The sequence below is a fragment of the Lynx rufus genome, unplaced genomic scaffold (genome assembly GCF_022079265.1).
Source record: "Lynx rufus isolate CCGP_SWC_20201006 ecotype Redwood Valley unplaced genomic scaffold, mLynRuf1.p SCAF_15, whole genome shotgun sequence".
Lineage (NCBI taxonomy): Eukaryota > Metazoa > Chordata > Mammalia > Carnivora > Felidae > Lynx > Lynx rufus.
The window spans coordinates 41892692-41915629 of NW_025814829.1; the positions used below are offsets into that span (position 1 = coordinate 41892692).

The window sequence follows — 22938 nt, forward strand, 5'->3', positions numbered from 1 at the left end:
GAGAGCCTAAAGAGATCCAAGAGTGATCCCATAGCAAGTACTCAGATAAGCAGTCTGGAAGGATAGAAGGGATATGGTCGCAGAGCACAAGGACTATATCTAAGGACTGCTAAGGGAGAGAAAAATTTATTTGAAGAAGAAATGTCAAGGAACATTTCTTTTTTAAAAATATTTATTTATTTACTTTGAGAGAGAGAGAGAGAGAGAGAGAGAGAGAGAGAGATGCAGAGTGACAGAGAAAGAGAATCAATGTTGGGCTTGATCTCACGAACTGTGAGGTCATGGCCTGAGCCAAAATCAAGTGTCAGACATGTAACTAACTGATCCATCGTGGTGACCCAAGAGATATTTATTTCTAATTGCTGGGTTAAGGCATTTGTATATACTCAATGCTTTATACATTCAACATTGTTTTCCTACATTAAATTGTGAGCCTATTGCGAGCAGGGACTGTGTCTAATATATGTTTTTGCTTACCTAGAGCCTCACAAAACCTCTCTCCCAAAGAATATTTTGAAAGAACAATATATTTTTTTTAATTTTTAAACTTTAATTTAAGTATAGTTAACATCGAATATATTAGCTTCAGATGTACAATATAGTGATTCAACAACTCTATACGTTACTCGGCGCTCATCATGATAAGTGTACTCTTAATCCCCATCACCTGTTCTACCCATCCCTCTACCCACCTCCCCTGTGGTAACCGTCTGTTTGTTCTCTAGAGTTAGGAGTCTGTTTCTTTGTTTCTCTCTCTCTCTCTCCCTTTCTTTTTTTCTCCTTTGTTCATTTGTTTCTGAAATGCCACATATGAGTGAAATCATATGGCATTTGTCTTTGTTTGACTGGCTTATTTTGTTTACCATTATACTATTTAGATCCAGATATGTTGTTGCAAATGGCAACATTTCATTCTTCTTTATGGCTGAATAATATATATATATATATATTTAGAGAGAGAGAGAGAGAGAGACTTGGGCTGCTTCCATATCTTGGCTATTGTAAATAATGCTGCAATAAACATAGGAGTTCATACATCCCTTCAAATTGATGTGTTTTTTTTATTCTTTGAGTAAATACCCGGCACTGTGGTTACTGGATCATAGTTCTATTTTTAGTTTTTTGAGGAACCTCCACAATGGCTGTACCAATTTTCATTCCCATCAACAGTGCAAGAAGGTGGCTTTTTCTCCACATCCTTGCCAATACTTATTGTTTCTTGTGTTTTTTGCTTTAGTCATTCTGACAGGTGTGAGATGATATCTCATGGTAGTTTTGACTTACATTTCCCTGGTGATTAGTGACGTTGAGCATCTTTTTATGTGTTTATTGACCATCTGTATGTCTTCTTTAGAGAAATTTCTGTTCATCTCTTCTGCCCAGTTTTAATTAGATTATTAGGGGTTTTTTGGTGTTGAGTTGTATGAGTTCTTTATATATTTTGGATATTAACTCTATCAGATGTTCCATTTGTAAATATCTTCTGCCATTTAGTAGGTTGTTCTTTTAGTCTTGTTGATTATTTCCTTCACTGTGCAGAAGGTTTTTATTTTGGTGTAGTTCCAATAGTTTATTTTTGCTTTTACTTCCCTTGTCTCAGGAGGCATATCTAGAAAAATGTGGCTACAGCCAATGTCAGATAAATTACTGCCTGTTCTCTCTTCTAGGATTTTTATTGCTTCAGATCTCACATTTAGATCTTTAATTTATTTTCAGTTTATTTTTGCGTATGGTGTAAGAGAGTGGTCCAGTTTTATTCTTGTGCATGTAACTATCCAGTTTTCCCAACACCATTTGTTGAAGAGAGTGTCCTTTTCCCATTGCATTTCCTTTTTTCATTTGTTTGTTTTCTTTCCATATAAGGCTTTGTAAAATCAGTAATGAAATGGCTATTGCTGGGCATAAAATGCAGGCTCAAAGGGGTGTGGCACTGAGGGGCAGTGACAGTCTATCCGCTGGTAACTTGAGGGAAATGAGAAGTATAAATGACTCCCATGTTGTCATATTTCCTGTTTCAGAACTACAGGAAAGGTGATGCTTTGCTCATGTGTACACATTTCCCCCTGTCATCCCTCCTCCTTACTCCTATGTAACATTTCAATTGGACCAGCCCTCTTGGCCTCATGCCTACCATCCCTGGTCCACTCCCTGGACAGCCTCCTGAGAGCTGACACCATTTAGGATTAGGCTATCAACTAGTGCTCACCCGTGTAAGGTCATATTTATTCAGAGTGACACCCCATGCGATGCTCCCACTTCTGAGTACATTCATCTTGCTCAGAAACTCTTAATGAACCTATCACTTCTGAGGTGGATTGAAAGTTCTTTACAAAAGCAAAAGACCCAAGGTTTGCAAATGACTTGCTTTTTATTTTTTTTTATTATTTTTTTTTATATATATGAAATGTATTGACAAATTGGTTTCCATACAACACCCAGTGCTCATCCCAAAAGGTGCCCTCCTCAATACCCATCACCCACCCTCCCCTCCCTCCCACCCTCCATCAACCCTCAGTTTGTTCTCAGTTTTTAAGAGTCTCTTATGCTTTGGCTCTCTCCCACTCTAACCTCTTTTTTTTTTTTTTTCCTTCCCCTCCCCCATGGGTTCCTGTTAAGTTTCTCAGGATCCACATAAGAGTGAAACCATATGGTATCTGTCTTTCTCTGTATGGCTTATTTCACTTAGCATCACACTCTCCGGTTCCATCCACGTTGCTACAAAAGGCCATATTTCATTTTTTCTCATTGCCACGTAGTATTCCATTGTGTATATATACCACAATTTCTCTATCCATTCATCAGTTGATGGACATTTAGGCTCTTTCCATAATTTGGCTATTGTTGAGAGTGCTGCTATGAACATTGGGGTACAAGTGCCCCTATGCATCAGTACTCCTGTATCCCTTGGATAAATTCATAGCAGTGCTATTGCTGGGTCATAGGGTAGGTCTATTTTTAATTTTCTGAGGAACCTCCACACTGCTTTCCAGAGCGGCTGCACCAATTTGCATTCCCACCAACAGTGCAAGAGGGTTCCCGTTTCTCCACATCCTCTCCAGCATCTATAGTCTCCCGATTTGTTCATTTTGGCCACTCTGACTGGCGTGAGGTGATACCTGAGTGTGGTTTTGATTTGTATTTCCCTGATAAGGAGCGACGCTGAACATCTTTTCATGTGCCTGTTGGCCATCTGGATGTCTTCTTTAGAGAAGTGTCTATTCATGTTTTCTGCCCATTTCTTCACTGGGTTATTTGTTTTTCGGGTGTGGAGTTTGGTGAGCTCTTTATAGATTTTAGATACTAGCCCTTTGTCCGATATGTCATTTGCAAATATCTTTTCCCATTCCGTTGGTTGCCTTTTCGTTTTGTTGGTTGTTTCCTTTGCTGTGCAGAAGCTTTTTATCTTCATAAGGTCCCAGTAATTCACTTTTGCTTTTAATTCCCTTGCCTTTGGGGATGTGTCGAGTAAGAGATTGCTACGGCTGAGGTCAGAGAGGTCTTTTCCTGCTTTCTCCTCTAAGGTTCTGATGGTTTCCTGTCTCACATTTAGGTCCTTTATCCATTTTGAGTTTATTTTTGTAAATGGTGTGAGAAAGTGGTCTAGTCTCAACCTTCTGCATGTTGCTGTCCAGTTCTCCCAGCACCATTTGTTAAAGAGGCTGTCTTTTTTCCATTGGATGTTCTTTCCTGCTTTGTCAAAGATGAGTTGGCCATACGTTTGTGGGTCTAGTTCTGGGGTTTCTATTCTATTCCATTGGTCTATGTGTCTGTTTTTGTGCCAATACCATGCTGTCTTGATGATGACAGCTTTGTAGTAGAGGCTAAAGTCTGGGATTGTGATGCCTCCTGCTTTGGTCTTCTTCTTCAAAATTCCTTTGGCTATTCAGGGCCTTTTGTGGTTCCATATGAATTTTAGGATTGCTTGTTCTAATTTCAAGAAGAATGCTGGTGCAATTTTGATTGGGATTGCATTGAATGTGTAGATAGCTTTGGGTAGTATTGACATTTTGACAATATTTATTTTTCCAATCCATGAGCAGGGAATGTCTTTCCATTTCTTTAAATCTTCTTCAATTACCTTCATAAGCTTTCTATAGTTTTCAGCATACAGATCCTTTACATCTTTGGTTAGATTTATTCCTAGGTATTTTATGCTTCTTGGTGCAATTGTGAATGGGATCAGTTTCTTTATTTGTCTTTCTGTTGCTTCATTGTTAGTGTATAAGAATGCAACTGATTTCTGTACATTGATTTTGTATCCTGCAACTTTGCTGAATTCATGTATCAGTTCTAGCAGACTTTTGGTGGAGTCTATCGGATTTTCCATGTATAATATCATGTCATCTGCAAAAAGCGAAAGCTTGACTTCATCTTTGCCAATTTTGATGCCTTTGATTTCCTTTTGTTGTCTGATTATGACTTGCTTTTTAAAAAATAAATTCGAAAGGAAACAACCAAGATGTCTTTCAGGGGGTGAATGGTTAAGCAAACCCTGGTATATCCATGCAGTGGGACACTGCTCAGCAATATAAACGAATGCAACAACATGCAATACATGCAACAATTTGGATAGATCTCAAGGGCATCACACTTAATGGGAAAAGATAGTCTCAAAGGGCTATAGGGTTCCATTTATATAACATTCCCAAATAACAAAACTATGAAAATGGAGAATAATTAAAGGGCAGGGATAGGGTTGGGGAAGTATGACTATAACAGAGGAGCACAAAGAATTCCTACATGCCGTGGAACAGTTCTGTATCTTGTTATTTTTTGTTTTCATCACCACACATAGTTATCAATTTTTTTCTTGTTATGCGAATTTTAAGAGCTTCTCTCTTAACAACTTTCAAATATACAATACAATAGTATTAACTACAGTCACTGTGTTGTACGTTATATCCCCAGGACTTACTTTATAATTGGTAGTCTATACCTTTTGACTCTCTTCACCCATTTTGCCCATACTCTCTGGGCTGCCTCTGGCAGCCACCTATCTGGTTTCTGTATCTGTGAGGTCTGTGGTGTTTTTCAGATTCCACATGTAAGTCAGATTATATGGTACTTGTCTTTCTCTGACTTACCTCACTTAGCACAATGTTCTCAAGGTCCATCAACGTTGTTGCAAATGGCAGGATTTTTTTTCTGTTTTTGGGTGAATAACATCCCTGTGTGTGTGTGTGTGTGTGTGTGTGTGCGTGTGTGTGTGTCTGTCCCACATTTTCTTTATCCATTTATCCATCAGTAGATACTTAGGTTGTTTCCATGTCTTGGCCATTGTAAATACTGCTGCAATGAACATGGGGCTACAAATACCCTTTCAAGTTAGTATCTTTGTTTCCTTTGGATAAATATCCAGAAATGGAATTGCTGGATCATATGGTTAGTTCTATTTTTAATTTTTTAAGGAACCTCTATACCTTTTTTCCATTATGCTGCACCAATTATATTCCCACCAGCAGTGCACAAGACTTCTTTTTCCTCCATTCTCACCAACATTTGTTATTTCTTATCTTTTTGATAATAGCCATTCTAACAGGCTATTGTGTGAGGTGGTCTCTCATTGTGCTTTTGATTTGCATTTCCCTGATAAATAGTGATGTTGAGCACATTTTCATGTACTTATATGACAATGGTAATCTGTATGTCTTCTTTGGAAAAATATCTATTCAGATCCTTAGCACATTTTTAATCAGATTACTTTTAGATATTGAGTTGTATGAGTAGTTCTGTATATTGATTTCAACATTAGCTACATGATTCTGTTTATGGTATCAAAATTACATAGAAGTAAACACACATACAAATATACACATATAAGCAAATGAGTACATATAAAAACTAATGAAAACTAAATAAGGTATGTAATCTAATTAGCATTTGTATTAGGATTCTCCAGAGAAACAGGGCCAGACTGTACATACACATATACACATGTACATACACATATACACATACATGTCTGGAAGTTGGAGACCCAGGAAAGCCAGTTGTGTAGTTTGAAAGCCTGAGAACCAAGGGAACCAATGCTGTCAATTCTAGTCCAAGTATGAAGGCCTGAGAACCAGGAACACAGGGAACAGGAGGACATCCTTGTCTCCATTCAACAGTCAGGAGGAGAAAGGGTAAATTCAACTTTCTTCCACCTTTTTGTTTTATCCAGGTCTTCAAGGAATTAGATAATGCCCACTTACATTAGGGATGGCCATGTGTTGTACTCAGTCTGCTGATTCAAATGCTAATCTCCTCCAGAAATACTAACACAGACACAAGCAGCTATCTGGGCATCCTGTGGCCCAGTCAAGTTGACGCACAAAATTCACCATCACAGCAGTATTGTATCAGTGTTCATTTCTGGTTTTGATATCGTGTATGTAAGATGTTAAAAGAAGATGTCACCATTAGGGGGTGTTAGGCAAAGCTTACACAGGACTGTATGTACTATTTATGCAACTTCCTGTTTCTAGAATTACTGAAAAAAATTGTAAGTCAATTTGAAAAGAGTTAAGATTACTTCTAAAATGATATCATCTTTATTTATTTGCATTCTGATTGAAAAGTACAGAAAGAGCCCCACTTTATTCTAAGAACAAATCTCTAAGATTTTAAGAAAACCCAGGGAAGAGCTCTTAGTAGAGCATCGAATGAATTGTGCTCTTGGTTAGACTCTGATCCTATTAGACTGATTCCCTTTTATTTGGATTCCCTCATATACTGAATTTTCTGCTCCTGAATTTCCATCTGCCAGAGACTGGGTATGACTGAACATTCCAGACCCTGACCACTTGTCTACCTGGCTCTCAGGTGATACTTCATTATTGTTCCATTTCTACTAAGCTGGATAATGGTCTTAGACAAAGTCTGTACTTTCTGATTATGTGATTTGCATACCATTGCCAGGTTAAATGACCTTTCCTTAGTTTACCATTCTAAATGTGACAATTCTGCCCCATTATTCTCTTAGAGTATGAGTACAGGTATTTTTCTATCATAATACCACCCTTTGTACTCCTTTAGTATTTGTTTGTTTATGCATTTAATGCTCATCTCCCCACTAGACTATAAGCCCAATGAGGACAGAGACTATGTCTATTTCCTTCCTTAAGTGGGGGAGGAAGCCATGTGCAAGCATGGGTTTCGTGGTCTTGGCCAAAAGTGGGAAAAGCAAGGATAAAGAATCTGAGGAGAGATTTCTTGAAAGTTTGAAGAAGAGTAATGAAGCCAGTGTGGCTGTGTAGTGAGCACAGGGGAAACCATAGAAATGAGGGTAGAGAGGTAACAGATATTGGGGAGTGTAGAAGATGAATTCAGGGCCACATAGGTGATAGCTTTTACTCTAGGCGAGATGAGAAATCTCTGAAGGGTTTTATTTATTTATTTATTTATTTATTTATTTATTTATTTATCTTTATTTATTTTTGAGAGAGAGAGAGAGACAGAGTGTAAGTGGGGAGGAACAGAGAGAGAGAGGGAGACACAGAATCCAAAGCAGGCTCCAGGCCCTGAGCTGTCAGCACAGAGCTCAACACGGGGCTCGAACTCACAAACCACAAGATCATGGCCTCAGCCGAAGTCAGACGCTTAACCCACTGAGCTACCCAGGTGCCCCTGAAGGGTTTTAAACATAAAAAATTATTTGACATGTTTTAAAGGTATTTCCATTTTCTGATTCTCTAGTATCTCTTTGAACCAGCTTTTAAAGAGAGAGAGTGGGGGAGGGACAGAGAGAGAAGGGGACAGAGAATCCAAAGTGGGCTCCTCACTGGCAGCAGCAAGCCCAATGTGGGGCTTGAACTCGTGAACTGTGAGATCATGACCTGAGCTGAAGTCTGATGCTCAACTGACTGGGCCGGCCAGGCACCCCTAAACTGAACAAACTTAAAAGAGGAAAAGAGGGATGCTATTTATCAATTCCCTAAAATCTCACACCTGCTACCTAGGAGACCCTTGCCAAGTGTTTTTCTTGCATCATTTCCTTTTGTCCAATTATTTACCACATTAAGCAAATTAAGTAACCAAGGCTTGAGGCACCTGGATGGCTCAGTTGGTTAAGCGTCTGACTTTGGCTCAGGTCATGATCTCGCAGTCAGTGGGTTTGAGCCCCACGTCAGGCTCTGCGCTGGCAGCCTGCAGCCTGCTTCAGATTCTGTGTCTCCCTCTCTCTCTGCCCCTCCCCTGCTCACACTCTGTCTCTAAAAAATAAATAGTGGGAGGGAGGGGAGGGTGGGTGATGGGTATTGAGGAGGGCACCTTTTGGGATGAGCACTGGGTGTTGTATGGAAACCAATTTGTCAATAAATTTCATATATATAAAAAAAAAAGAAAGAAAGAAACTAAAAATAAATAAATAAATAAATAAATAAATAAATAAATAAACATTAAAAAAATTTTTAAAGAAATTAAGGCTTAGGGAGATTATAAAAATTACCCAAAGTCATATATAGTAAATTGCAAATTTCTGATGCAAACCTGGATCTGCTCATTTTAAAGCTCATTCCAGCTATTCTGCTGTACTTCCGGAGTATAATCTGATTTAAGGAGTGGAAGAAGATAAGGCCGTAGAGGTAAGCAGTCTTCAGATTGTCAAAGATTTTATATACTATATATAGTAGATGCTTATATATTTTATCTGTCTGGTTTTCCCTCCCCTTCCTGCTCAACTATCCATCGTAGTATCTTCTCCCCAGGGCTGGGTTGGGTATCTGATTTGTACCTGGCCTGTCAGAGTGACTCATTCATTCCTCTAGCTACGTGATTGAGCCAAAAATGAACATGTGATCCCAGCCAGGCCAACCAGAGGCTTTCATTTTGGAGTTTTTTATTGAAATTAGAGAAGAGGGTTTCTCTTCTGGGTCTTGGAGATGGAAGTATATAATTAGGAAATACCCATCAACCATCTTTCTTGCCACATGGAAAAACTAGTCCACAATGGGAAAAAAATAATTTGTGCATAATACTCTTCATTGTCAGTCAACTCAGGAATGCTTTGTGATGTACCCCAGAGCAGGGGTGGGAAGACAGAATGCATGTTTTTGTATATTTACATTAGGCATATTAATATTATGTATCTTAATATAAAGTCAAAGACTTGTAAATTGGTAGAATCTCTCAATCAACAATAGGTTTCCTAAAAAATTCAATATCTCTATTCTAGGCTGTTTGTACATTAAGACAGTCCTCCATCTGGACTGAAGACTTGCATCCACTATTCTTCCTCTCGTCCCAAATTCATCCCATTAAATCAACAAACAGAGAGATCCTTCTCTTTACAAAGTCAGCAGAAACAGGACAGAAGAGATGTCGGATGCTGTGATTTATAAGAATTAAAAGAGTAGAAAGATCCACAATGTGTAATCAGTACTTGTCACACCTCTGTTCAAAGCTCCCAGAGACTCTCTATCACATTTAGGATAAATCCAAAGTCATCACCATGGCCTATGAGGTCCTAGATGACCAAGCCTATGTCTTCCTTTCTGACCTCATCTTCTTTCAGTTTCCTTCTTGCCCAACTCCACTCCAACTGGGCTCTTGCTGTTCCTCAAATACTCCAAGCACCCTTACTTCAGAATGTACATTCTGTTTCCTCTTTTTGAAACACCTTTCTCTCAAATACCCGCATGGCGCTCTCAACTTCTTTTAAGTCTCTGTTCAGATGTCACCAAATCATTGAGCCTTTACTGCCCTCCCTAAATAAAATAACCTACCCAAACTTGTGTGCTGCTTTCTTTATAGTACTCATCACTACCTATTTGTTTCTTTGTTAATTATCTGTCCACCCTCACTGAAATGTATGCTCCATAAAAGCAAGGAGTCAAATGCTTTGGCCACTGCAGTATCCCCCACACCCTCTGGCACATAGTAGTGAGTGCTTGGTTACTAATCTTTGATTGGATAAATGAATGTAATTTGACATTTGTTGTGACAGTGTGCTAATAATTGATTTGTAATGATTACCGAAGTATTCAGAGTTCCTTGAGTCTTTCTATTCTTTTTTTTTTTAAATACTTATTTTGAGAGAGACAGAGAGGGAATGTACACACACGTGTGTGTGCATGCAAATGGGGGAGGCCAGAGAGAGAGGGAGAGAAAGAATCCCTAGCAGGATCCACACTATCAGTGCAGAGCCAGATACGGGGCTTGATATACATATACATACACATATGCACATACATCTATGGAAGTTGGAGACCCAGGAAAGCCAGTTGTGTAGTTTGAAAGCCTGAGAACCAAGGGAACCAATGCTGAGCCGAAATCAAGGGTCAGACACTCAATGGACTGAGCCACCCAGGCACCTTGAGTCTTTTTGTTCTTAAATTAATATCACTAAACATTTTCCTTTTCTAAAATTGGTCATGCACATACACATACAACAGATTTAAGAACCACTGGTTTTGTAGAAGTGTAAACATAGTTAAGATCACTAGTGATTAAATGAAGGATAGAATTGAGGGAGATAATGTTATGAACAGACTGTTGTAACTCAGACTTTGAATGAAGAAATATTGAATTAGACAAGTGAAAATGGGTAAAAGTACATATTAAAAAATTTTAGGTAGTAATATTAGCAGAACTTGGAAAACGTCTTTCAGGGGTGAGTTAAAGGGAGTAGTTAAGGGTGACTCCATATTTCTAGGTTGGGTGAATGGTTGATGATAATGCTACCAAATGAGAGAGAGAATACAAGAGTGGTGATGTGGAGATAGTGATGATCATCAAGTTAGTTTTGATAAGGCTGACTTGAGATAATGGTGAAGAAGACATCCAAGGAAATATGGTCAGCAGACCATCGGATATATGAGGCTGAAGGTCAAAGGCATGGTCTGCAGATTTAGATTTTGGTGTCATGTCCAATAATTCCAGCCTGTGAACATGCCCCCAAATGAAACCATCATCATTCCTCCCAAATTACCCTTGCTTTTCCTTCTGTGTTACCTCTAGAAGATTATATTCAGTTTCCACCCTTTTATAAATGGAAAAATATGTGAAGTAACTTCTTTAAATGCATTTTTAAAAGTAATCTCTACACCCGACATGAGACTCAAACTCATGACCCTGAGGTCAAGAGTCAGATGCTGTACTGACTGAGCCAGACAGGTGCCCCTAAAGTAGCTTATTTTTAAATTAACTATAATTTTACTGATATTATAAAAGCACAAAATTTGCTTATCGAATAAGTCACAAAGAGAAGAACTGTCTCTATCTGAACCATTACTACTCCCCTGAAACAACCTGTTTTAGTTCTTAGTTTTTAATTTTAGGATTAATCTTTAAATTTCTAGATATACTGGGGTGCCTGGGTGGCTCAGTCATTTAAGTGGCTGACTCTTGATTTTGGCTCAGGTCACCATCTCACATTTCATGAGTTCAAGCCCCACACCAGGCTGTGTGCAACAGTGAGGAACCTACTTGGGAGTGTCTCTCTCTCCCTCCCTCTTTGCCCCTACCCTGCTTGCATTCTCTCTCAAAATAAATAAGTATTTTTTTTTAATTTTTTTTCAACGTTTATTTATTTTTGGGACAGAGAGAGACAGAGCATGAACGGGCGAGGGGCAGAGAGAGAGGGAGACACAGAATCGGAAACAGGCTCCAGGCTCTGAGCCATCAGCCCAGAGCCCGACGCGGGGCTCGAACTCAGGGACCGCGAGATCGTGACCTGGCTGAAGTCGGACGCTTAACCGACTGCGCCACCCAGGCGCCCCAGTATTTTAAAAAATAAAAATAAATTTCTAGGTATTATACTATTTCTTGGTTTATCAATTTTATACATTTTCTATTAATTTCTTATAGTGCAGATAAGTGTTTTGCTCTCTTATTTTCTGTTTATCTCTTCTTCCATCATCCTAATCTAACTTTATCACAATTTGTGGTCACATCAACAGAATGTTCACATTATTGTGACTATATAAAAACTCAGAACCAAGCAGTGTACTTACAGCTTAATCAGCTTTTCTTGTCTGGCCCAAATTTAGTTTTTCTTTCAAATTTACTTAGCTTTTTCAGTTGCTTAGTTTTTAGTTTTCTCGTTTTTAACATCTGTGCTTCGTTTTGGCAAATATTCTGTTTATCAAATTGCTGTCTCAAACATAACAGATAATCTCTCAATTCCATAGGTTTTCTGGAGACAACCCCCAAGCCCTTTGTCATCTTGTTCCAATTTAAGCAGTTTCTTCTAGACCTGCTGAATGTCTCATCCTGGCTCTTTAAGATTTATCATCAAAGTGGAACTGAATTTTGTCACTTTTCTATTTAGGCTATCTAGTTTAACAAGACTTACTATATTCCTCTTTCTTGTTTTATGCCCTTATTTTAACTGTAGCAATCATCCAATAGTTCCTTATGAAGGAGTACTTAAGAGGTACATTTTTTTTTTCACTTTATTTTTTTGGTACTTGCATGTCTGAAAAAAAACCTCATTTAGCCTCACACTTAACTGGAATTTGGCGAGCTACAGAATTTCATCTTGAAAATAGCCTTCCCTCAGGATTTAACACGTATGTTTCCACTGATTCCTGGTGTCTACTGCTGCTGTTTCTGAGAAGTCCAATGCCATCTCTTTTTTTCTTTTAATTGTAACTTAACTTTCCCTTTTTCTCTGGATACTTTTAGGTTCTCTTCTTTCTCACTAGTGTTCCAAAATTTTGTAACACTATAGTTTGAGATTGTTTTCAGGCTGGTACTCTTTAACCTCTTTTCACTATAGGACATTTTATTTATAATTTAAAATTTATAAAGTAAAATTCTCCTATGTTTTAAAATTTCTTTTATTTATTTATTTTAAGAGAGAGACAGAGGCAGGGAGGGGTAGAGAGAGACAGAAAGAGAGAGAAGGAGAATCTCAAGCAGGCTCCATGCTGCCAGCACAGAGTCCAATATGGGGCTCGAACTCATGAACTGTGAGACCATGACCTGAGCTGAAATCAAGAGTTGGACGCTCAACTGACTGAGCCACCTAGGCACCTTCCTATATTTTTGTTTTCTCTTTGCATACCTCCCATGTATTAGAAGTTGGATCTCTTGGACTTCTCTAATTCTTTTATCCTTCATTTCCCATTTCCCTCACATATCTTTTATTATCTTGAGTTTAGCTTTCCACATATAGTGAATTATTTACTATTAGCATCATGTGTTTAATTTCTACAAACTTTTTTATTTGATGATTGGTTCATTTTAGAGCATTATCTTTTAAGAAAGTCAGAGTTTCTTATCTGAACATATTAATTAAAGTAGGGGTTTTGCTAAGGGAGGGTTGGGGAGTGAGCCAATTGATGTCCTGTTTATCTGTCTACCCTATGCCACCTGCCTTCCCTGCTGCATCTTAGCTATTAGTTTGTAAAGAGTTTTCTGTCACTGAACTCCTGAGGCATTGAAGGCCCAGATGGGAAGTGCAAAGCTCTCCAATTAGTGGAATAGAATGTAGACCCTCACAGTGAGGGAGTTTTCATCGAAATTTAAAATTATAAGCAATAAAGGATTCATGGTTTTGAATTCATACAAAAAGAAATAAAATTTCTGTTCAAGTTACAATAATATTGCAATGTCCTTATATACCAAAGTATTAGGAATAGTTATCTCTGGGTGGTGAGAATGTATGATCAGAAAGAAAGGAAATTCAAAAGAAGATTGACTGAAATAAAATAGAGGAATAAGGGTCTACATGAAGTAGGAATGTAATGAGGTATGAGTTAAGGTGGGAGAGAAGTACAGAAGTCAGTGGAAAGATCATGGGTTAAATTTTCTGAGCTAGTACAGAGCTAAATGATAATGGTTGCTTTGGAAAGTGGTGGATGGTGGCTGAAATGGAGTAATACTGAAAATCATAGATCACTGAATGGGTTATCTGCACAGTCCTTATAATCTTCAAGAGCTTTGATGGGGGAGAGGTGCAGATGTGCAAGACTCTGAGCCATGTATCAAAATCCTTAAGGTCTAATTAAGGATTGTCCAAAGATAATGTGGATGAAGGAGTTGGCAGACCATACCTGTAGGATTTGCTACTTTATTCAAAGAAATAGCCCATCATACTTACCTGTGACTAAAACAGGCTATTTATAAATGGCAACTCTTAGGATCAAGCTAGGAAGAATCATATTTTAAACAAAGCATTATATTTCTCCTCTGTTTAGCTTCATGGTAGATGTTTTTTGCAGTGCTGAAAATCTCTACTTTCTTACTAAACTGCTCTTTAGTATTTCAAACTCTTGATTTGTGTGCATACCTAATTGTACCAATGAATTCAGGGTAAAGGAAGATGAAAAGGTGGGGAGGGACTTGGAGTCTAAGAAATATTATAAGTCCCCTATTGATTTACAGAAGTCTTTCAGTTGTTTACATACCAACTGATTGTCTTGTCTGCCCCAGGTCTGGCTGACCCACTTCCTGGTTCGATAAAGATTGCGTGGAAGCCAGGAAAACATTGGCAAGATTAGTCAGATTCATTCAGAGGAAGTTACTTAAGAACTCATTTTATTTATGTTCCTTTATAAATATTTCCACACCCACCCTTTACCTAAAGTGTTCACACTGCAACCCCTCAAAACAAAACAAAACAAAACAAAAACAAAAACAAAAAACAAAAAAACCCTAGAGTTATAATGAAAACAAATTTATATTCTGGTTCTCCATGGGTGGTCCTGTGTTTGTGATCAGTGCCTACAATTAGTGCAGATTTTAGGACTGGCTTTTTTCCTCTCATGACATGCAGTAAGAGTAATCCTGCTAATATACCCCTCCCTTTAATCCTGAAGTTCAATTCTTCTTCTGATTCCATAGTCTTTTAATATTCCTTCAATGTTTTTATAATGCTTATTTATTTATTTTTGAGAGAGAGAACTAGCGCGTGCGTGCACAAGCGGGGGATGGGCAGAGAGAGAGGGAGACACAGAATCTGAAATGGGCTCCAGGCTCTGAGCTGTCAGCCCAGAGCCTGACATAGGGCTTGAATCCACCAACTGTGAGAACATAACCTGAGCTGAAGTCAGAGACCTAACTGACTGAGCCACCCAGGCGTCCCTTCCCTCAATATTTTGTAAACACTAGGATTCTGCCTAATGGGATTCAGGAGCCCATATGGTTTGAATAGGGTGATTAATTGCTTTAAGTTACGAAAACATCCAGGGAGATCATTTGCTACCAGAATTCTTTCAATTCCACTGGCTTGTAGTCCCCTAAATTCATGGAAATACAGACTGATTTTCCTATGTAATACACACACATACATACATGTATATGTACATACTTTTTTAAAAAGCAATTTTTAGCTCTGCAAATTAGAAACTTAATAGTCTGCTGATATCCCCTCAATATTACAACTATATTTTTCTCCTTGATAAAATAAAGGTTTGAGTTTCGTAATAGAATTGCAGATTCAGGGGATTTATATTCATACGGTGCCCGGGGGATGTAATTTCCCAGTGGGTCAGAGTTCTGTTTTACCTTAAAACTGTATCAGTAATGCTGCAGACACATTTTTGCTTGTCAAGTCACCCCTTTCTGAACTACACAGAGCACATCCCTTTGGTTGATATATTCTCTTTGGTAATTTAGAAGCATCAAATAGGACACAGGTGTCTTTCACATTTCATCACATTTAATGATATTTCTAGGCCCTTGCTTTCTTGTTTCTGAAAGTGATTTGTACAGGTAGCAAATTTCAAACAGTAAGCATGAATTTTGTTGCAGTATTTCATAGATTCTTAGATGCACACTTATGTTTGCATTTTACATGCTAGAAACTGGTATGTATTTTATGATTGACAGCATCTTACAATTAACCGGCACATTTTTCATTTTCTTGGTTATACATAAAATAATGGTTCATCATTGACTGCATAGCATCTTAGGTTCTATGAAATATGGTAGGTATTAGAAGGTAGTCTTTATTTCCAATACTTGCATCTCTTTTCAGTATCTCTGGTTCTTCAAAAATTTTGGATGTTACAGAGTGTGATAGTTAACATCTTATGTCAACTTGACTGGCCCTGATTAAATATTATTTCTGAGTGTGTATATGAAGGTGTTCCCAGATGAAATTAGCATTTGAATTGGTGGACTCAGTAGATTGCCCTCCCTCATGGGGGTGGAATCATCCAATCTGTTGAGGGCTTAAATAGAACAAAAAACCGAGGAAGGAGGTATTTGCCCCTTTATATTTCTGTCTGCCTGCTTGAGTTGAGTAATCTCATCTCATCCTCTCTGGCCTTTAGACTGGAATTTACACCATCAGCTTCCCTGGTCCTCAGACCCTTGGAATCAGATTGAATTACACCATGGGCTTTCCTGGGTCTCTCCAGGAAATATATATATATATATATATATATATATATATATATAATATATAAATATATATGTATATAATTTCCTATTGGTCTCTGTCTCTGGCAAACCCTGACTAAAACAGAGAGGACATAAATTTGATTCACAAAAACTTGGATACATTATTATTGTTATAAGACTTGCTGTTTTGGGAGAGTAAAGCCATTGGTATCATGTCTTGCCAAGCATCATCAGCATATGTACTTCTTAAAGATTTATATGTTACAGAATGTCCATATCTCATTACAACAATGCAGAATTCCTTTCTAGTTTGACTCCTTTCTCATATAATTGAGAAATAGGGCATCAACCTGTTCCTACTTTAGAAATGTTTATTCTCAGAAGATCTATCTACGTACCGAGACTGTACAACTTCAGCTCTGGATAGAATTACTTTAACAGAAATAAATTATAATATTATATGGATAACTTTTGCTCAGAAGTTTTCTAAGTAACAATCATTTGTGGACAATCTCTGTCTTTTGTCAAACTGTTCCCTAGGCCATCACAAATTACGCTGTTCAAAACCACTTACTTAATGAAAAATATCCTGAAAAACTGCTGTCAAAGAATAGAGTTAGCTTAATTTTTTTCTTTTTTTGTTTTTTGCTTTAGTCTCCTATTATTAGTTTTCATCTGTTTATTATTAACTTTTTTCTATCATTTCTAATTGTTGTAAGCAGCATCAAATTATCTTTGGGAGGGGCGCCTGGGTGGCTCAGTCGGTTAAGCGTCCGACTTCAGCTCAGGTCATGAGCTCACAGTTTGTGGGTTCGAGCCCCACATCGGGCTCTGTGCTGACAGCTCAGAGCCCGGAGCCCAGAGCCTGTTTCAGATTCTGCGTCTCCCTCTCTGTATGCCCCTCCCCCACTCGTGCTCTGTCTCCCTCTGTGTCAAAAATAAATAAACATTAAAAAAAATTATCTTTGGGAACATGTTGAGTTTAAATCAATATGACTACAAAAAATTTTACATAAAGCATATGTAAATTTATATATCACCCAATTTATAATGAAACTTTTATAATAGGGCAAAACAAAGTCAAATTATTTTTCTAACAAATTAAATTATATAAATATTGAATAAAATTGTACACTTGGACACAGTTAACATTTTGTTAATTTTTTTCAACAAACTTAAGAGGTGCTTTTTGCCTTTAAACAGAGCAGTGTGCCTTCTTTTACCTCCTTTACTTTTCCTTCTATTATTTTTGTACATAGTTATAATTCGAGTCAGGAACATTTGACATAATTTTTCTATTGATTCTTATGAATATGATTTTATAACTAGTGGTTTTATAATTTCCGTGTGAAATTATGTTCTTTTTCTATTTTATGTGAGAAAATAGACACTATAAAATTATCAGTATCTTGCCCTATGAAGATAATGGCAACCAAATGTTTTATTTATTTATTAAATTATTTTTTGGGAGAGCATAAGCAGGGGAGAGGCAGAGAAAAGGGGACAGAGGTTCGAAAGCAGGCTCTGCCTGATAGGCTGACAGCAGTGAACCCGATATGGTGCTTGAACCCACAAACCACAAGATCATGACCTGAGCCAAAGTTGGACATTCAACTGACTGAGCCACCCAGGTGCCCCCCCCATATGTTTTATTTTGAGTGATATAGTGAATGTCCATGACATGTAGATATTCTACAGGCTTACTACTTTATTCACGAAGTTGAACAATTTTTGTCATTGGATTGGAAATGTTTTTTTTTAATAAAATTAAAGTTTATTTCTTTTTAAGAGAAAGAGAGTGTGAGCAAGGGAGGGACAGAGAAAGAGGGAGACAGAGAATCCCAAGCAGGCTCCACACTGTCAGCCCAGAGCCTGATACAAGGTTCGATGTATGTGAGATCATAACCTGAGCTGAGATCCACAGTCAGATGCTTACCCAACTGAGCCACCCAGGCGCCCCTAGACTGGAAAATTTTTAATGAAAGTTTTCTACCTAAAATTAAAAAAAAAATTTAGAGAGGTGAACGTGTAATTGTTGAAACCATTTTACAACACAAAAGTTGTTGGCATGGTTCAAGGATGTGTTTTCAGTGATTTAAAAATCTTTTGTTTTTAGATTTATTGTCTCATAATGCAAAGGAAAAAAAGGATTTTAAGATAACTATCAAGTACCTGAAAGAGGAGGCACCTGATAGAATATTTGTTAAATGTGTTCATTTTATTGGTACATTTTCCGTAAAAATAATCTTTTTTTCAAGTTATCATATTTTCCTTCATTTAAGACATTAGAATGTCCTAACCTAGCCATGACTGTGGATGCAAGAACAATCCTGTTCTTCAACTTTTTGATTACAAATGACAAGGAATAGAGGTGCCTGGGTGGCTCAGTTGGTTAAGTGACCAACTTCAGCTCAGGTCATGATCTCGCTGTTCCTGAGTTTGGGCCTCCTGATGGGCCCTCTGCTGACAGCTCTGTGTCTTCCTCTCTCTCTACCCCTCTCCCACTTGTGCTCTGTCTCTCTCTGTCTCTCTCTCAAAAATAAACATTAAAAAAATTTTTTTTAATTAAAAAAAGTGCCAAAGAAAGATAGTGATTCACATTGCTATATTCAGACCACTGTGTTAAAGCGACACATTCAAAGGCATTTTAAATGATGCATCCTTCTTTCTAAATAATTAATCAATATGGCACACATTTTTTTTTCTCATTGGTAAAGGTATATTCAGAGACAGTAAAGTCTACCAAATATAGGAAACCTAATATGGGACACCCCAAGGAATAATTTTGCAAAAGATGCAAGGTATGCCCATCTATAGTTGCTTCTTGGACCTAGATTTGACTAAGTAGAGATTCATTCCATTATGGAAATAAGAACTATACTAAAATCTCAGGGTTTTTCCAACTGTATTAGTCAGCTTGGGCTGCCATAACAAAATACTACAGACTGAGTCTTTTAAACAACAGAAATTTATTTCTCACTGTTCAAGGTCAAAGTGCCAACCAAGTCGGTTACTTATAAAGGTTCTCTTCCTGGTTTATAGAAGGCCACCTTCTCACTTAGCAATATGCATTTAAGGTTTGTCCATGTCTTTTCATGGCTTCATATCTCCTTTCTTTTTAGCACTGAATAGTATTCCATTTCTGGATGTACCAACTAGAGCTAATCCTATTAGATCAGGACCCCAACTTCATGACTTTGTTTAACTTTAATGACTTCCTTAGAGGCACCATCTTCAACTATAGCCACACTTGGGGTTAGAACTTCAACATACGGATTTGGGGAAGATACATTCAGTGCATAACAGCACCCCCCTCGCTTTATAAACCAGAAAAAGATCCATAGAGAATGATGGGAAACTCAAGATTAAAAGAGACCTAAAAATGATGAAGATAAAGCTTTCCTTTGGTGTTTTCTACCAAAAACCTTTTAAATAACTTGTTAAGTAAATTCATGGGAAAACTTGATTCTCAGTTGAAAGCATTTTCTGGGACATTACTACCTTCCCTCCTTGTATATGTCTCTTCAGTCTTTTCTAAGTTGTTACAGATTCCCTTCTACTACAGAAGAATCCACTGCCCTAAGATTCTTAACTTGGGTCATGTTCAAGAGCTTAAAGAACTATTTGAAACTGTATGACAATTTTTGTGTTGTTCCTATTTTTTTATTTTAGGTGCATAGCTTTTATCAGATTTAAAAACGGCCTATGACAGCACTATGACAGACTATGGTAAGACTCTATCTTACCAGAGTGATGTAGTTTTCTGGTTTGAAAGTCTCTTTTGAGGGTAGATGTGGCATATCCACTCAAAAAAAAAAAAAAGCTAGTAAGAGGTATTTTGGATGTTCAAAGTACTGAGCTTCATGCTAAGAATAGAAAAATGAATACCATAATTCTGTAATAAAGACTCAGTAAAATACAGAATAATAAGGAAGAGTTGAAGAGAGGTAAATTTATTGAACACACAATTTTTTCTGACTCTAAAAACTTTTCTTTTAATTTCACTATGCCCAGTTTGACTTGCCTCCTTCTGAACCTTATTAAAGCTGCAGGATATTGGGCATGAAGTATCTAATCAGTTTTTTTCTCATTATGAGTTGACATTATGTTGGGGAAAGGATGAAATTTAGCAGTGTGGTACTTATTTTGCAAGTGGACAAGTGGAGGCTTTCATTTTCAATTTTTTTAAAATTGAAGTATAGTTGACACATAATGTTACATTAGTTTCAGATATATAATAGTGATTCAACAACTCTGTACTATGCTATGCCCACCACAAGTATAGCTACCATCTGCTACCATGCAATGCTATTGACTCTATTCCCTGTGCTGTGCCTTTTATCCCATGACTTATTCATTCCATAACTGGAAGGCTGTATCTCCTACTCCCCCCACTCCCCTTCACCCACATTGCCCATCCTCCCCTCTGGCAACCATCAGTTTGTTCTCTGTATTTATGGGTCTATTTCTGCTTTTGGTTGCTTTGTTTATTCGTTTTGGTTTTTAGATTCCACATACAAGTAACATTGTATGATATTGTTCTTTGTCTGACTTATTTCACTTAGCACAATACCCTCTAGGTCCATCCATGTTGACACAAATGGCAAGATCTCTTTTTTATGGCTGAGTAATATTCCACCATGTATATATACACATCTTCTTTATCCATTCATCTATCGTTGGACACCTGAGTTGCTTCCATACCTTGGCTATTATAAATAATGCTACAATAAACATAGAAGCTTTCATCTTCAATTTTAATTTCAAGAAAGAAATTCTACATTGTTCTTTAAAATTTCCTCCAATTCATACACATAGACTAGGATTGATCCGAAAGAGAAATAGCAGAGAGTGAGCCTAAAGGTAAGAAAGATGATCAACTCTACAGCCAGTTTTTGCAGCAAGAATCCAAAAAAAGGGGAAATCTCTGAAGAAATTCAATTCACTGATGATTATATGAGCTTAAAGATTATACTTAAAGCAAATGTGTAAGACAAGACCTAAGACAAATAAGAAGGGCCTTGAAGCAAGAAGCACATACCCTTCCAGTCTATGTGGGATACAAGAAGCAGGTCCAAAAGGGACCATAACATTAACATGTACTAGAAAGAGACTGAGTTCGACATGCAATATACAATTTGTTGTACAAATCCTTCTTGACTTATAATGTGATTACATCTGAGAGCTGTAGCTCACTGCTGCTGCCTAGCATCACAAGAGAGCATCACTCAGGAAAATACCAAAATTCATAACTTGAAGTACAATTCCTCGTGAATGCACATCACTGTTGCACTATCATAAGGTTGAAAAATCATTAAGTTGAATCATTGTAAGTGGGGGACCATCTGTATGTATCTATGTTGAGTAATTTATATACATACTTCCCAGTATAGGAGGTGGGTCCCATTACTCCCCATCTATTCTTCTCTGTCCTCAGCAACTACTATGTTAGTTTCCTACAGCTGCTGTAACAATTCGAATTTATTATCTCACAGAGCTATAGTTTGGAAGTCCTAAATGGGTCACACTGAGCTAAAATTGAGGTGTGCCTTCCTTTCTGGAGGCTCTAGGGGAGAAGAGGTTTTCTTGCCCTTTCCAGCTATACAGGCTTCCCAAGTTCCTGCATCCTTGGTTCTCTTCCATCTTCAGTAATAGCTGGTCAAGTCTTATATTGCATCACTCTGACACTGACTCTTCTGCCTCCTTCTTTCACATAAAAGGTCTCTTATGATTACATTAGGTAATCCAGGATGATCTCTATTTTAAGGTCAGATGATTAGCAACCTTCATTCCATCCACAGCCTTTGTTATGTAATATATGACAGATTCCGGTAATTAGTACTTGGACAACCTGGGGAGGTGGGGGGCATGATTCTGTCTACCACAACTACCAAAGTAAAAAACACTTTAAGTAATGTTTCCTATAATAGTATGACAGGATAGACATTTCCTGAGCTGTAAACCTTCTTATACCCAGTCTCTTATACCCATTAAACTGACTGAGAAAGCAAGAAGTATATTGTTACTACAGGATGTGTAGTTATTAAGTTAACTTAGGAGTCAGATGTGAGATGATGTAGCCTTCTCTAAACTGAAGAAAATGAAACTCAGAGAGATTTCTGATTCTTCATGTCACAGAAAGTCAATGTTAAAACCTCAAATTACTTCCACTGTTTCTGATTTATTTTCTCAGTGCAATGCTATCATTAACATTATTTATTATGTAAATGGAGAAATTTAAAAAAAAAAAGAGGGGGCGCCTGTGTGGCTTAGTCAGTTGAGTGTCCGACTCGTGATTTTGGCTCAGGTCATGAGGGGTTGTGGGATCGAGCCCCAGGTGCGGCTCCATGCTGAACGTGGAGCCTGCTTGGGACTATTTCTCTTTCTCTCTTTCTCTCTCTCTTTCAAAAGAAAAAAAAAAAGAAAGAAAAAAGTAAATAAAAATAAAAAACAAATAACCAAAAACCAAAAAAAAAAAAAAAGTCACTTGCCTAGAGTTACAGTAGGCATAACTGTCTCCATTTTACCCTTTTATTTTTTTTTTTTAATTTTTTTTTTTCAACGTTTATTTATTTTTGGGACAGAGAGAGACAGAGCATGAACGGGCGAGGGGCAGAGAGAGAGGGAGACACAGAATCGGAAACAGGCTCCAGGCTCTGAGCCATC

The 22938-nt window shown here is 37.6% G+C and overlaps 1 long non-coding RNA gene across 1 annotated transcript; it reads left to right on the plus strand.

The window, feature by feature from the left end:
* The first annotated feature begins 8377 nt into the window (after window positions 1–8377).
* Window positions 8378–9709, plus strand: LOC124510172 (uncharacterized). Its single transcript, XR_006961635.1, has 2 exons — window positions 8378–8564; window positions 9155–9709. It is a non-coding gene; the product is annotated as an uncharacterized LOC124510172 (long non-coding RNA).
* The last annotated feature ends 13229 nt before the right edge of the window (window positions 9710–22938 follow it).